Below are 14,473 nucleotides of genomic sequence, written 5' to 3'. Positions count from 1 at the left end.
TCCCCCAGATCCTGGTGGTCACCCCTGATAAACTTATAGGTGGCCATCAGATCACCCCTGAGCCTGTGCTCTTCCAGGCTAAAGAGTGCCATGGCTCTCAGCCTGTCATCGTAAGATCTGTTTTCTTTAATCCATCTCTTTTTGTTCTTTCCTACTTATTTATTCCTGTTATATCACAGCTCCTCTCGCAATACAGCCCCCAACTTGGCAAAAAAGAGCTGTTGAAAATATTTTTCTCTTTAATTGTTACAGCTAAACAATCAGCCCTTCCCACCATAAAGACTTCCGGAAGAATGCAGAAGATAGAGATGCTATTATCTTGAAATGGAAGATGACATACGATATTTTATTCTGTAAGGAACCCTAAAGCAGCCAGGAACCATAAAAGGTGCTGCCAAAACAAACTCTTTTCTTTGAGATTTACAAATTTTAAAACAGCTTAGTTATCTTATCCTCCTTCCTCAGGATATTTATAGGGAACTATTTAATCCTACACACAGTTTAAAAGCTCCTGGACCTGATGTGGTATCTTTGTAACCCTAAATTCTCCTTCAAATTGTGTTTCTTAAGAAGCCATAGCCATGAATAGGGCTAGCCAAACTTCTGGTATGTCAGTTTTCTGTGGCCATTTTGGGAACATAATCACAGCCCTCGATGAGAGTCTTCTCCATTAACTTTAGTGGGCTTAGGTTCAGATCCTCAGTCAATCTTTGTTTTTCCTGCTCAGTCCTTCGCCAGGGGAGACTCCATTCGCTTCACCCAATTCTTACTCCAGAAAAAAGCAATTCAGAGTTCAGTGGAGAGGATGCAGTTGTACTGATGAACCTTGGAAACTGTGTAGGTGAAGCATTGGCCATTGCATAATGGTTTTATGTTTTTGAGGATTTTTTAATATAGAAGAAAATGAGCTATTTCATTTACGCTGGCAAGAAACCATGACAGTTGAACTTTCTGCAACATAATGAAATGCCTAATATAGCAAGTCATTACAGAATTAAAAGCTCTGTTCAGTATATACACTACAGCCAGAAGGAAGTGCAAATTACACCAGTTACAGAAAATGATTACAGCAAACAGTTCCTTGAAACACTAACCAGCTATAATTCTCTTCCTCCCTTCACTTTCCCAAAGGACTTAATACAAGCATTAGGTCCCCCAAGGGCTGCCACAGCTCTATAATAGTATACTCCTCATTCGTGGTCCCCAGAATCGTAGGACTTCAAATTGTTCCATTGGTAATAGATTCCTGATAATGGTTCTGAAAACTACAATCCAAATATTTTATCTAGGAGTGAAGAAAATGAAGTTGCCTGAACAGAGAAAAACTTAATGCGTGCTTCTTAATATCACCAAAGCTCTGGGGCCTTCCCAGAGGTGGACTTTTAGCACGTCACAAACCTCTAGTGAAGTTGCTTTCATGTTCTGTGGTGTACATTACCTATGATTAGCACTTTCATGCATTATGAGTAGATCAATTTTTATTTGCCCTAACAGTGGGGGAACCCATTACAAAGGGAACTAGTTTAGTTTTGGTGCACATGGGGTTGAGTATACAGGGTTAGGAAGGGCAAGTATATAAAGGCATAGGATGTATGGAGAAAACCTCTTTGAATGATCCTAGCATTACAGAAAAGTTTGGTTGGGTGCACCTTGGGAGGACATCCTGTCTAACCCTTTGCTCAGGGCTCAAGGCATAATCATTGCTGTCCAAACAATCGTAGAAAATGTTCAGTCTTTGTGGATAGGGGAAGGATGAGACCAAGACCCATCTGTGTGTTCAGTTGAATAAAAAGAACCACAGATTTGGCTGGCTCCAGTCTCCCTTTCTCATATGAGTGTGAGACATTTTTGCACCAGTTGAGCAGATTTGGTTTATAACTGGCAGATTATCTGAGAATGCCTACTTCATCCTGAGCATGCTGCCCATCTACAACTTGGTCAACAAGTGTTTACCACCTTCACTTGTCTTGCTGTGAGCAACTATACAACAGTAGTACATGTAACGTAAAATATTCTGTTTGTGTGGTACCTTAGGAAAGGTTCATGTTAAATGGGAAGGTTTAAACCAGGGTTGTCTAACTCATCTGGCCCTATGAGCCAGATGAGTGACATGGGGGCCAATCTGTAGGATGGATCAGGCCCTCAGACCCTTTCCCATCACCCAGCAGTTCAGGGCCTGTGCTGTACATAATACCTACTCAAACCCAGGGGGAACCACTTGGGCTGGATGGTTAGACTCATGGGCCAAATCTGGCTCAAAGGATGCATGTTCGATACCCCTGGTTTACAGCATCATTAAAATAATGCATAATGCTAATATTTCTAGAAGATCCTCATGAATGAAGAACTTATCTCAAGAGTTGATTGAGCTGATAAATTTGAGTTCAATTTCTCATTCAAAGATCTTCTCTAACTTGGTACATTACTTAAGAAGAAAATAAAGCCAAGCAACTAAAAAGCAAATGCTAATATAATTAAAAATAAACAGGCAGATATAAATGCAAAAGCTTTTGGGGATAAAGATTGCTGCTTATCTTTACAGATCCAGCCATAGCATAAGGTGAGAACAAATCCAATAAAATCATTTTTGCTTCTGGTCTTAGCTAGAAATAGCACCAGAGCCCTCAGTCCTGCAGCCCTGTGTAGTCTGATTTCCATCAGATACCGAGCATACAAAGGTTGCCCACAAATGATCATCAGAGCAGATCTATTCCTAAAGCAGCAAAACGCATAAGGGATGGAAAGTAGAGTAGCAGGAAGGGCTCTTTCTCCCCATGCATAAATTCAGCTTGCCGAGGGACTCTTCTCTGCCAGGGTGTTAATGTCAAGTTTTGTCAGAACCGCTTCCACCCTGCAGAGGAACCGCAGTGAGGTAACGAACACTTTTTGATGTATTGCCTCCAAACCGTTTTGCTTATTAATCAACCCCCCAGCTCTACACAACTTTACGGAGTTTGTCAGTTCTTCATGCTCTCCTTACTGTCATGCTTTCCCCCCGCTTCTCCTTTAATGTTGGCAGGGGGCTCATATACCGCCGTTTACCTTCAGGTCTGCAGCCAGTGTCTCTCTGTGGGAGGTGACATTCATCTTTTTTCCCTCTAAATGTGGGCTGCATCATCACACTTTTCTCTTTAATTGCAAGTGTCTAGTGCCTGGCTCCATTTTCCCAGTTGGCAGCACAGTTCACGGTCTCCCCAAAGCCAGAACATCTCTCTCTTTCACAAGTTTTAATTGAACGAACAGTAAGATGCAAAAATTGTGTTTGAAAAACAATTAATAAGAATTAAACAGAACACCAGATGGCTGTGGAAATTCTGTTTAATGCAGGGATGGTACAGGGACTGTTCTCATAATTGCATCATTAATAATTAACATATGGAAGATGCTCCAAACAGAGTACTGGCTGCTGCATTCAATTATAATTCTGCACTGCATTGGTCACACGACACACGTACCCAAAGGCACATGAAACCTAGATCTTGGTAACGGCTGAAATAATCTGAGATCTTCAATCGTATATAAAGAGGATACTGTTAAATTTTGCGTGCTCTCTCTTTCAAACTGCATCCCAAACTGCTTCACGGAGTTCAAGGGAAAGACAGCTATGGAAATGAAACAAAAGATTTATATGAGTGATTATACATTACATTTAGACCATACTAAGGGGACTTGAAATGTGAGTATCTACATGTGAGAGCTAATTAAATACCCGCTAACCATCTCAAACAAACTGTTTACACAGAGTCACTTCAGGCATGGGTCAACTCTGGGCTCAGATTCCTAGCTCACGTTAGGCTAACTTCTGTCTGTGCCACAGATATATAAAATGAGCAAGTTGCAGTCCTCCCGCATCCCAGAATGCACTGCTTCCTACTTCCCAGCCGTAGAGTTCTGGCTCCTAACCACACCCATGTTTGCCTGCCCTCTAGTGGCATGTCTGGGCTGTGCAGGCAAGAAATGATATTAACCTTTAACATGCGACAGCTCACAGCATGCTCTAACTTCAACACCACTTCACGCTCCACAGCTTCGGTTTGGTCTAAGTGTAACTTGTAACTTTGCCCATAGGTTAGGTCAAACTTGATGAACACGATGGGCTGCTGTTCCCTTCAGCGTAACTCAGGAAATAATTAAATGCCATTTTGTTTATTCATAGATGAAACCAGAGCTGACCCGAGCAGGATGCAGGGCCCAGGGCAAATCAGCCCATGAGGAGCCCCGACCCCTCCCTGATCCCGTGGGCCCAGGACCTGAAAAAGCTGTTGCTGCCATTGGCGGTGGTGGTGGCAGTGGTAGCAGCAGCAGGGGGTGGGTGGGGGGCAGCGGGGTGGTAGTGAGCAGCTGGATGTGGAGCTGCTGCTCCACCCAGCTCCATGCTGACCGCTGCTTTGCCCAGCTCTGCGGGGCCCCCCAAAGCACCAGGACTGGTCGTCACCCCAATTTGTCCCCCCCCCGGGATGGCCCTGGCTGAAACTATTCAAAACATAGCCCTACTTGTAAAAGGTTGAGTAGAAACTATGCTATGCTCTCAAAGGAGTGTCTCAGGGACCAATATATTGCCCTCGGGAAGAAGGGCACCATTTGGGTGCAGCTTGTGTGTCTCTCTGTGAAATGGGGAAGAAAAAGCTGAGGACATAAGACAAGTACTGAAAAAAACTTCAAGGTATTTCTCCATTTCTGCCCCCTATGTTCCCCTGGGGCAGAAACACTAATTTCCAACCATCTCTAAAGAACTTAAGTACTGATTTGAGTAGGGATTGACTGAGACTGTACCTTGAAAAGCACCCAGAGAGGGACCTTGTTAAAGACAATAGTTCCTGTGAAAGGGCTTTGTGCCACAGGGCCTTGTGTAAGCCTGCTGGGGCTTTAGGAAAGTTGGCTTCCTTCTCTTCTTGTCTTTTTGCTAATTTTTTATCAGATAAATATCAGGGTTATGAAGTGTGACCATTTATGGTCTTTATGAGGGTCTCAGAGATGTTTCTTAGCAGCTTCCACTTGATTCATTGCCCAAATGCAACTTTTAAAATTCCTTATATATCAACCAATCAATCAATCAATCCCCAAAGCACCGCGATCACTTTTGGACTTTAGACTATGTTCATATTATCTTCATCTTTGAAGAGCCCCAGTGGGGTGCTTGAGGTCTGTGGTCACCAAAGATGGAAAGGAAAGAACCGTCACTTCTCTTCCAGAGGATATGCATGAAAATTTCGTTGCTTATCTTATGCCAGACAAACATTGCAAATCCTTGTGGATATTTTGCTACTGTGCCTTAGCAGCTCTAGGCCTTTTTCAGTATCGCTGCTCTCCAGGTTCCTCCCTCCCAATAAATATCTGTGGTTCTGATTACTTGCCCTCTCCCAGATGTATTAGCTTGGATTTTCCAAGCCGAATCTCATTTTGCTATTTCCTGTCCAACATTCATTCTGTCTAGGCTTTGGTGAATTATTTCTTTTTCTTGGCTGGTATATATATCCTTCCCAATTTGCTGTAATCTGCAGATATAATTATTTTCATTTGCAGAATGCCACTGGGTCTTAAATTTCAATCTAGACAACTGCCAGGGAGAACAGGGGAAAGATTCAAAACCTTTGTGTGAAGCCCAGTACAGAAAGAAAAGGCTGATAAAGCCCCTTTATGAAATTTCAAATTCTTTCTTTTAGAGGTCAATTAATATGTTCTGCTATAATTCTGACCTTGAATGCTCCCAATTTTGGCTTCATCTATCTCTCTAGAAGCAGTAGGTATTAATATGTGTGTTTGTGTATGATGTTAGCGTGAGGCGGGTACAAAAACTCAGGGAAAAAAACCTCTCTTGCCACTTGCAATTGAGATGAGAGATTTCCAGGAGGATTCAGTTTTCCATAGAGAGCAAAAATATATTTTGTTTTCCCTAGCCCCAAATGGAATCAGAGCTGGGACTTCCAATTTGCAAGCTTGTTTTCTGGTAAATAATTAAGTGATAAGGATTTATCTGTCCATGTACACAGAGAGGAAGAGAAACATTAACAGCAAAGCGCTTCATAAAAGGGCATCCCATTAAAATAAAGCACCAGAGTTCCTTTAAAGGTAGCAAGCCACCTCTGCCAACAGTTTGTTGGGAAGTGTGCAGCATACAAAGAAAATCAGATTTCAAGACCTTTGGCCCATTGTTATGTTTGCAGTGCTACAAGCTCTGTAGCGTTACAGAAATAAGTGCTAAGGACAGGAACACAGATACAGCTTGGTATCACAAATTTGGCACTGACTGGTCGGCCATTTTTTCAGTGTGACAAACAGAATGAACAGCATCAGCTTGGTACAACAACAGCTTGGTACAACAGCTTGGTTTGCAACAGCTCGGTACAATAAATTTGTCACCGACTAGCCATTTCTGCAGAAAATCAGCCATTTTTTTAGTGTGACAAACAGAACGAACATGTGGCCTGTTGTTTTCTGCTGCACTAAAAGAGCTGACGAGGTGGGACAAATGTAACGCCTGTTTTACGTCCTGAAGAAACCATCTCAAGGATCCCATGCCTACCCCCAGTGAAGTACAAGTCCACTGAGAAGTAAACAAGAAATAATCATTTACGTTCACTACACGGGCTACAGAGTTCATAGCAAATCTCTAGCTTTTCAATTAAAGAATATCAGGCTTCATTTAATATTACCCTGTGAATATAAAAAGAAGCAAGCAAATAATGCATCACTCCTTCCACTGATAAAATAATTATGAAGTCGATGGTTTTTGCATGAGGCAAGAGTGAATCAAGCTGCAGAACAATAGGCAAATTGCTTTGAAATAGATAGATTTGCCTCGGTTTTGTTTTCTGTTTTACCAATTTAGATTAAAAAAAGAAAAGCATATTACCCAGTCCTGTTTGTTTTGTACCTATTTTACTTTCTGCGGCCTGGCTGAATCACTCTTCATTTGCTTTGCTTCTTTTTGAAGAGAACCCTTTATTTGGGGGTGGAAAATGCATCAAAGACATTGGGTTTTATTAGTGGCAGTAAGTGAATGCCAGGCCTTCCAACACCAATCTCCACTCCCCAAGTGTGCGTATGACATTTGTAATACATATGATGCACACACAATTTCATTATCTACAGTACCAATTCATAGAGAACAAAGCAAATGCATCATGCGAACACTGATATACCACTAAAAACAATACAGAATAGATATACAGGAGACAGGATTCCAGGACAGACAACCACCCAGATACCTGTACTATCCCAACGTTTGGAAAAACCCACTGGAAAGAGACCACTGGGTTATTTCTTTTAAAGTATATAACTAATGCACAGGCATATTTAACATGAACTGAAGATGGCATGAGCAGTGCAGCAGTCTGGCAAGAAAGGGACTGCAAGCTTCATGAAATTCAGCAGAATAAAAATGGCGGTTACTAAACATTTTTATCATCTACCAACTTCAATCCAAGAATACCAAAGCACTCAAAAAGAGTAATTACAATTGACAAGGACCTATATGGTAAGCATGTTCCAATATAAACAGTTTACAGATGAGAAAGCTAATCGACAGAAATAAAGCCAACTTGTATAGTGCTCACTGCCAGTTGGTGTTAAAGCGGGAAAGGAAACCAGGCGTGAAATCCTGGCTATCTTGTACTTAATGGGAATTCTGCCATTGACTTCAGCTGAGCCAGAATTTCACCCCAGAAGTCAACTAATACATGTCTGGCAGTACTGCATTTTTGAATCTTTGTCAAGGTCTTGAATTATTAGGAAAGGGACAATCATTAAGGCTTAGTTTTCAGGAATGCCCATCTAACTTTTGAAAAGAATGAATGAACAAATGAAAAAAACCCCACAGAGGAAATCACCTACAGCAGTTTATGCTAGAGCTAAATGCATGCCTTTCACAACATCAGTATTGAATAATTTTGCCAGGAATGGTTTTTTTGCAGGGAAACTGTGCAGTTATGGCTCTGCCTTTATGCTTCACACCAAATTCCCAGAAAACAAAACTCAGGTTTGCCCTTAATGTTTATGTCATGGTTTATATTTTGAAAACACCTTACACATATCACTGGCTTTGCATTCAAGAGGAGGGCCTTCTTTGCAGGGCAGCAAAGGAGAATTACAGTCCTTGTGTCTAGGGAAATGGAGGAGCTACCACATCTAAGAAAGCCCAGACATTTACTCTACCTCTAAGAATATTAGAAAATGTGGGGGCACGGTCATACTTCCTAGGTGCTTGTTCTGCTTTGTGTTTTTGGTGACCCTATTCACTGCTGAAATGGGGCTAGAGGTGGAATAAGACTCTTTACCGTAGAATTTCAGTGAGTTTACAGCCCACCCTGGATAATGCACCAGTTCTTCATGGATAAATATAGGCATGAAAATCACTTGGAACCTTGTGTTTCCTTTGCCGTTTACAGCGCGCTCATCCACATGAGTCATAAGAGCAGTCCTGCCACCAGTAATAAGATCCCCAGCATTTTCAGTGCCAGGCATCTGAGGTCGGGTTTCCAGCAGCAGATGAAACATGATGAAAATGAGTTAGTCAAAGCTACTGTATTTCTTCACATAGCACCTGCCACCCTCCTCCCCCAAATAAGATGCTCAACTTGTTTCGGGAAGGCAGAATGAGTTTTAAAAAGATATTTCCAGAGTTTGGGCTGAATCCCTGCGGGGGATCCTGACCACATGGCGGGGGTCTGTCACTTCTCAGCCAAAGCTAGTTTTAACCCTCTCCGTGCCAAAAGCGACCACCTCCTATCTATGAAAAGTAACTGTGATATTGCAGACTGTACTTTGCCCCTCCTCTTCTGCGGCGACAGAGCGAAGCAGAGCCCTGGCAGCCCTTACCTCGTCCCTATGCGTCTAGTCCAGGGCAGAAATCAGCTTCCCCAGTTAGGACCCCCATACTAATTATGGAAGGATGATTTGGGGGGAAAGGGTATGTATGGTACCCAGGTAAACTTGGTAACAGCAAGTGAAGAGAAGCAGCGAGCTAACTGAAAAGATGGATACTTGATAATGAGCACTTAAAGGTACAAGCACACTCTTGAAATCTAAGGGGAAATGCCCTTCCACCTTGCCGTGTCTTTGGGCTTTGTGAATGTTGTCCTCTGAAAATCTACTTAAAAACCTTCTTCTCAGGGATTGTCCCTGATGGGTCAAGAGGCCAGTCTTCCAGTCGTGTGTGCCTCTCATTAATTCATTAAACGGTTCATTTTTAAACCGAAATATACATTTTTTTTCTGTTGATTTCTGCTGATGCTTGCCAGAAGGCTTATAGCCGGGGTTATTTTTAGGAGACACAACAGAGTCACTTAGTCATAAGTGTAGGGTTTTACTTTCAGTGTCAATTTTTTCAAAGAGCCTTAACATTTCATTGATGAGTGCTGGAATCTTGGCTTCCGTCCTTGGTTATTTAGTGCCATTAGCAAAGCAAGATAATCCAGCCTGAGAGGATAATTCCTTTGCACATTGAGGTAGATTTGTACAGTCATAAGGGAATTATCATTTATTTGAGCTGGCACAGCGCTCCCGTTTTTCTGCCTAAAAGATTCCAATAATCTATTGCCGATTTCTGCTTTTACCTATGTCATCACAGAAGGTCTCGGTCCTATTTCAGATCTATGGCTCTCTATTGGTAACATAAAATAGATTTTTTTCATAGGCTCTCCATTCTGTGGGCATTTCTTTACACTCTGCTGAATGTCCTAGATTCTTTTCAGCTTGAAAATGCATCATCACTGCCTCATGTAATATGTATATCAGATATTGAGGGTGCTATGTTGGACAAGGGTCATTTTCTTTGTACAGTACTATGGGTGTCTAGCCTATGATCAGAGCTTCTAGGCCCTATTTCAATGAAACCAACATATCATACAGAATCGAACTGTGGATCCAGATACCCCCGAATAACCAATAGCAAATAAAAATGGTCTTTATATTAAAATCTTCTGCAACTGCAAGAAAAATGGCAAGATTGCAGTTTAGACATCTAAAAGAACATTGCATCATACATTGCAAATGACAATAAAGAGAAATTTTGACTAGTGTATTGGGAAAAGCCTTGTAGTCAGTTGTGAAGACTGTAAAATACCCATACCCTTATCTCACACACACATAATTTGCTAGGATAAATGTCTGCTCTGTATCAAATTATACAGAAATTTAGGAACGCTGCTATCCAATCTCATACATCATTTTAACAATCCTCCAGCAATCCTGACTTTTCATTCCTCAGTGAAAAATTGTTCCTTTGAGCCTCATTCAATACTCGTTGAAGACAGCGGGAGTCATTCAATGCGCTTCAGTGGGAGTTCAGTAGAGACCCTTAGATGCATCTCCTGTGGCATTTAAAAATATAATTTTGGGACCCTCAGTGCTGCAGTCCCCTTCCTTCGGCAGCCCTCAAGACTGCAACCTTTGGCAGTCTTGATGCAATGGTGGGCATAGGGGCTTTGCCCCTATCCAGTTTGGCATTCTGATTGTAGACCTGAGCTCTGGGAAGGCATGTGGCATTAATAGGTGCCACTTGGTGACAGATCAGGCTGTGATACGATAAGAACAGGAAGAAGATTCCTGCAGGAGTTTCAAAAACTTGTAGACTCAGGGCCAGCTGGCATAAAGATGTGTAGTTCCAAAGACTGACCTTGATAGCAGTGAACCAGTTGACAAGAGTGGAGGGTCTGACCCAGGGGTTGGCAACCCCTTGGCACATGTGCCAGAGCATGGCATATGAGGTCATTTTACTCCACACACCACAGCCGGCCCAGGCTCTGGACAGATGCCACTGGCCATGGAGCTTGGGTTGCTCATAGCAGGTGGCCGGGAGGCTACAAGCCCTCCTGCAAGCAGCTCGGGCTCTGTGGCTGGCAGCAGCTGCCCAGAGCCCAGGCCAGCTGCAGCCGGGAGGCTCCAAACAACTGTACCGGGCTTCAGAGCCCCAGCCATGCTCTGTGGTAGTGGCGGGTGGCCAGACCCCTCCCCTGCTGTCTGCCCAGAGACATGTATGCATCTGCCACCACTACAGAGCCCAGGCTCTGGGCAGCTGCAGCAGGCAATGGGCAGGCTGGAAACAGCTGCACTCTGGTAGCGACTGCATGCATGCCTAGGGACCCAAGGTGGGGAAGGGGCTGGGGCAGCATAACCCCGGCCCCTCCCCCACCATCTGCCCAGAGGCACATGTGTTGCCACTGCCAGCAACAAGTATTGGGCCCCTCTTGGCTGCCCTACGTTCTGCCCCTGGCATGCCGAGTCAAAGCATGGATCGGGGTTGGAGTGTTTTTGTCACTCCAGCCAAAAATGTTGTCGATCCCTGATCTGGCCTGTTATATCTCTGTTGGCTCTAAGGAGAAGATGCAAGCTGGAGACACTCTATGCCTTTATGCGTTTCTAGCTAGGATTTTAACCTCATGCAGCTCTGCTGACACACTGAAGGTGTAGGCAAATGGCTGCCCAACATTCATGACTTCTTCCTTCCCTCTTTTATTCCATCCCCTCCATTCTCCCTGACCTTTCACCTCTGGGGGGGTGGAGAAGTCTCCTTGAACCCATTCCTTCCTCTAGTGAAAGATCAAATACATCTTAGTCTGAAAGTCTACAGGCCTGATTCTGCAACCCTTCACTAAGAAAAGTGAGACCCGTGGGACTTTTGCTCCAAAAACCTCTGCAGAACTTGGCCCTACAGACTGGAATCTCCTTTACTGCCATTCCTCATTCACAGCATCTTCTGTACAAGGAAATCATGCTTGTATTTGTCCATTATTTTCTGTGTCTAAGATAATAAACCAACCTTTAGTATCATACTTTGGGGCCCTTGCCAATTCCCAGGGAGGAAGGAAAGTAAAATAAATCCATCATATCAGTTGTTCATATGAATCAAAGATCGATTTATGAAAATGCGATCAAAATAGAGAAAGTCAGCATTGTTCAAGGGTCACTGGGCCATTAATATTTGATGGGAGCAAGCATAATGAGAAACTGTACAGATTGCTTCAAGCAAGTAAGAGATTGAATGAATTCTAATCCCTTATCTTCCTTGTCTTGATTTTATTTTTCTCTCATTCTTCGTGTTAGTCAGAGAAAGATGAGCAACATCAAAACTTTATGGCATATTGCCAATCTTCATTGTAAAGTAGAAAATAAATTATTCCAATAAACTGAGCTTCATAGCAATTCCTTCTTACCTGCCTCATATTTGTACTTCTTTGGGTGATGGTTCACAGGCATGGTGAAACAACAAGCAGGTTCAAGTGTCAGATGAATTCTTGAGGATGCTAAAGAGTATTTGTCTTGCTATCTAGGTGTCATAAATGTCTTCATTTGAATCGATTCTTACAATAAAGTAAGATTAATCCTTATACAGATTAACCCAGATCAATACAATATGATAAACAGATTAATTGTTTGTTACCAGTAAAGAAGAAAGTTTGGTTTTTACACAGGGCCTTCAGCACATCAAGTCAACTGTCTGTAACTGCAGTCATCTGTTTCATTAGATCCCTGCAATTGCTATTGACTTAATCATGTCATAATATAAAATATGCAAAGCAATTAGTCCGTTTCAGCTTCTCTCTTGGAGAAAATACTTTGTTCACTTACTAGAAAGGTTATAGTCCTAATAATAACAGTATGAATGCAAACACTGAACGTCCACTGATTCCTAATCACATAGCCAAAGTTACGCATTTGGATTAGATCTGGATTAATCAAATGAACTACTGACCAGCGGTTTTGTTGACGTTTCATTGCCAATAATTTGAAAAATCATCAATTCAGCAGCACTGCAAACTTTGCTAAATAGAAAAGCGGCAACATTTGTTTGGTCAGATGAATGGTTATTTGCTCAGCTTTTCACAGAAGCAACTATAAATCCCATTATTTTATTCGTTTATTTATTTGCAAGTTCAGGCGCAAAGGTATGTTTATCTGGAGCTGCGCAGTTAAAATCCCCAACCAGATGATCTTCCAAAACAGAAAGCTGTATTTCATAGTAATCTTAATTTGCTTGTTATTTTGTAATTTTATTTTGGGTGGTGCAAAGGATAAAGAAAACAATAAAAATCCGCCTTAGCTAGTATGTCGCAGTCCTTTATCTAAGTAACTAGTAACGTGGAAATCGCTTTTTAATGTGCTAGTTGTTACAAAGATCGTTAATATGAAGGAACCAGTTGGAGTTACTGGTACTTTTCAGCTGCGCATGTCTTTTGATTACAAAACCCTTTTGATCTGGCCACTTCTTTATCTGCTAAAACAGAGGGAAGAGTGCGGATATTAAATTATCTCTCTGAAGAACATGCAATCCCTTTCAAAACCACAAATGGACCCCTGCTTTCTATTAATGCAATCAACTGCAATAACATATTTCCTCTTAACTGTCCTTTTAGTTATCTGGGTCTTTCATTGCAAAGAAAGGTAATTAAAAAGCAGCCAAATTATACATTTGTTCTAAATTCAGTGACTCTGGGGAAAGATATGAAATAAAGAAGCTTAATTTTTTATAATAAGACCTATCAGTGAGACCCACTGGTGCCAAGGTCTGTCATTAGGAAAGAGCCTGTGAATTTTCTGATACCAAGCCTCTCTCTTCTCGGCAGCCTGACTGAAGAAGCAGCTGAGTTAAGAAACACGTGCGGTGTAAACAGGAGAAGCGGCGCTCTCTCCTGCGGTCTGGGATGTCGTAGTCTATTTTTCAGATTGGTGAATAACGATGTGCCATTTCTTTTCAAGAGAATCAGGGATTGGAAGGGCAAGGTTGCTAATTGCAAACTGTCAGCCAGCCATTTTGCAGCTGAGTGGACCAGCAGAACCGTGCTCATGGACAAACTCGTCCTTGAGTCTACGGACGGTCTGTGCAAACGAAGCACTTTGCCATTTGTGCCGAGTCAGGGGTCCTGTGGAGTTACACGGCATTTTACGCATAGCAACAGATTGCAGCTTCTTTCTGGTCCAGCACTATGATCCGTCTCAGGTTCCTTTTTTGAGGGTTAAATTAGACCAGGGCGGGCAATTATTTTGGGCGGAGGGCCACTTACTGAGTTTTGGCAAGTCATTGAGGGCTGCATGACAGGCAGCCAGGGGCAGATGAATATTAACTTTCTAAATTTTTTAGGGGGCCTGAGGGCTGGAGAGAATGGCCTGGCAGGCTGCATTTTGCCCACCCCTGAATTAGACAATATTGGATGCTCTCCAAGGCAAGATTGCTTTTTTCTTCCTTCTGGAAATGTGAATATTGACTTGACTTTTCAAAAATAATAATTAGCAAATTGCCTTGCACAAAATTCTTTGGACCATGCATTTGCCTTTAGCAAAGATATTATTAAAAATCTTTTTATGTATTTATTTATGTATTGCCTCCTTGCAATCTGGGGGATGAGAGGACTACTGCCACTGCTGGCCCACTGAGTGACCCTTGCAAAGCCAGCAAACCAAGGCACTTAAGGGAGCCCACCCTTGCCCCAGCCCTGGCACAATCTGTGGGCAAGGCAAGAGCCCCCAAGGGCACACT

The 14,473-nt window shown here is 42.5% G+C and overlaps 1 protein-coding gene across 2 annotated transcripts in view; it reads left to right on the top strand.

Moving 5' to 3' along the window:
- Positions 1–14,473, top strand: part of TRPC7 (transient receptor potential cation channel subfamily C member 7) — a 119,192-nt gene that overhangs the window by 45,793 nt on the left and 58,926 nt on the right. The gene's annotated exons all lie outside the window — the stretch shown is intronic.

Source organism: Crocodylus porosus, unplaced genomic scaffold, assembly GCF_001723895.1.
Source record: "Crocodylus porosus isolate Cpor-Errol unplaced genomic scaffold, CroPor_comp1, whole genome shotgun sequence".
In the NCBI taxonomy this organism is placed as follows: domain Eukaryota; kingdom Metazoa; phylum Chordata; order Crocodylia; family Crocodylidae; genus Crocodylus; species Crocodylus porosus.
This window is presented reverse-complemented; position numbering and strand designations above follow the sequence as displayed.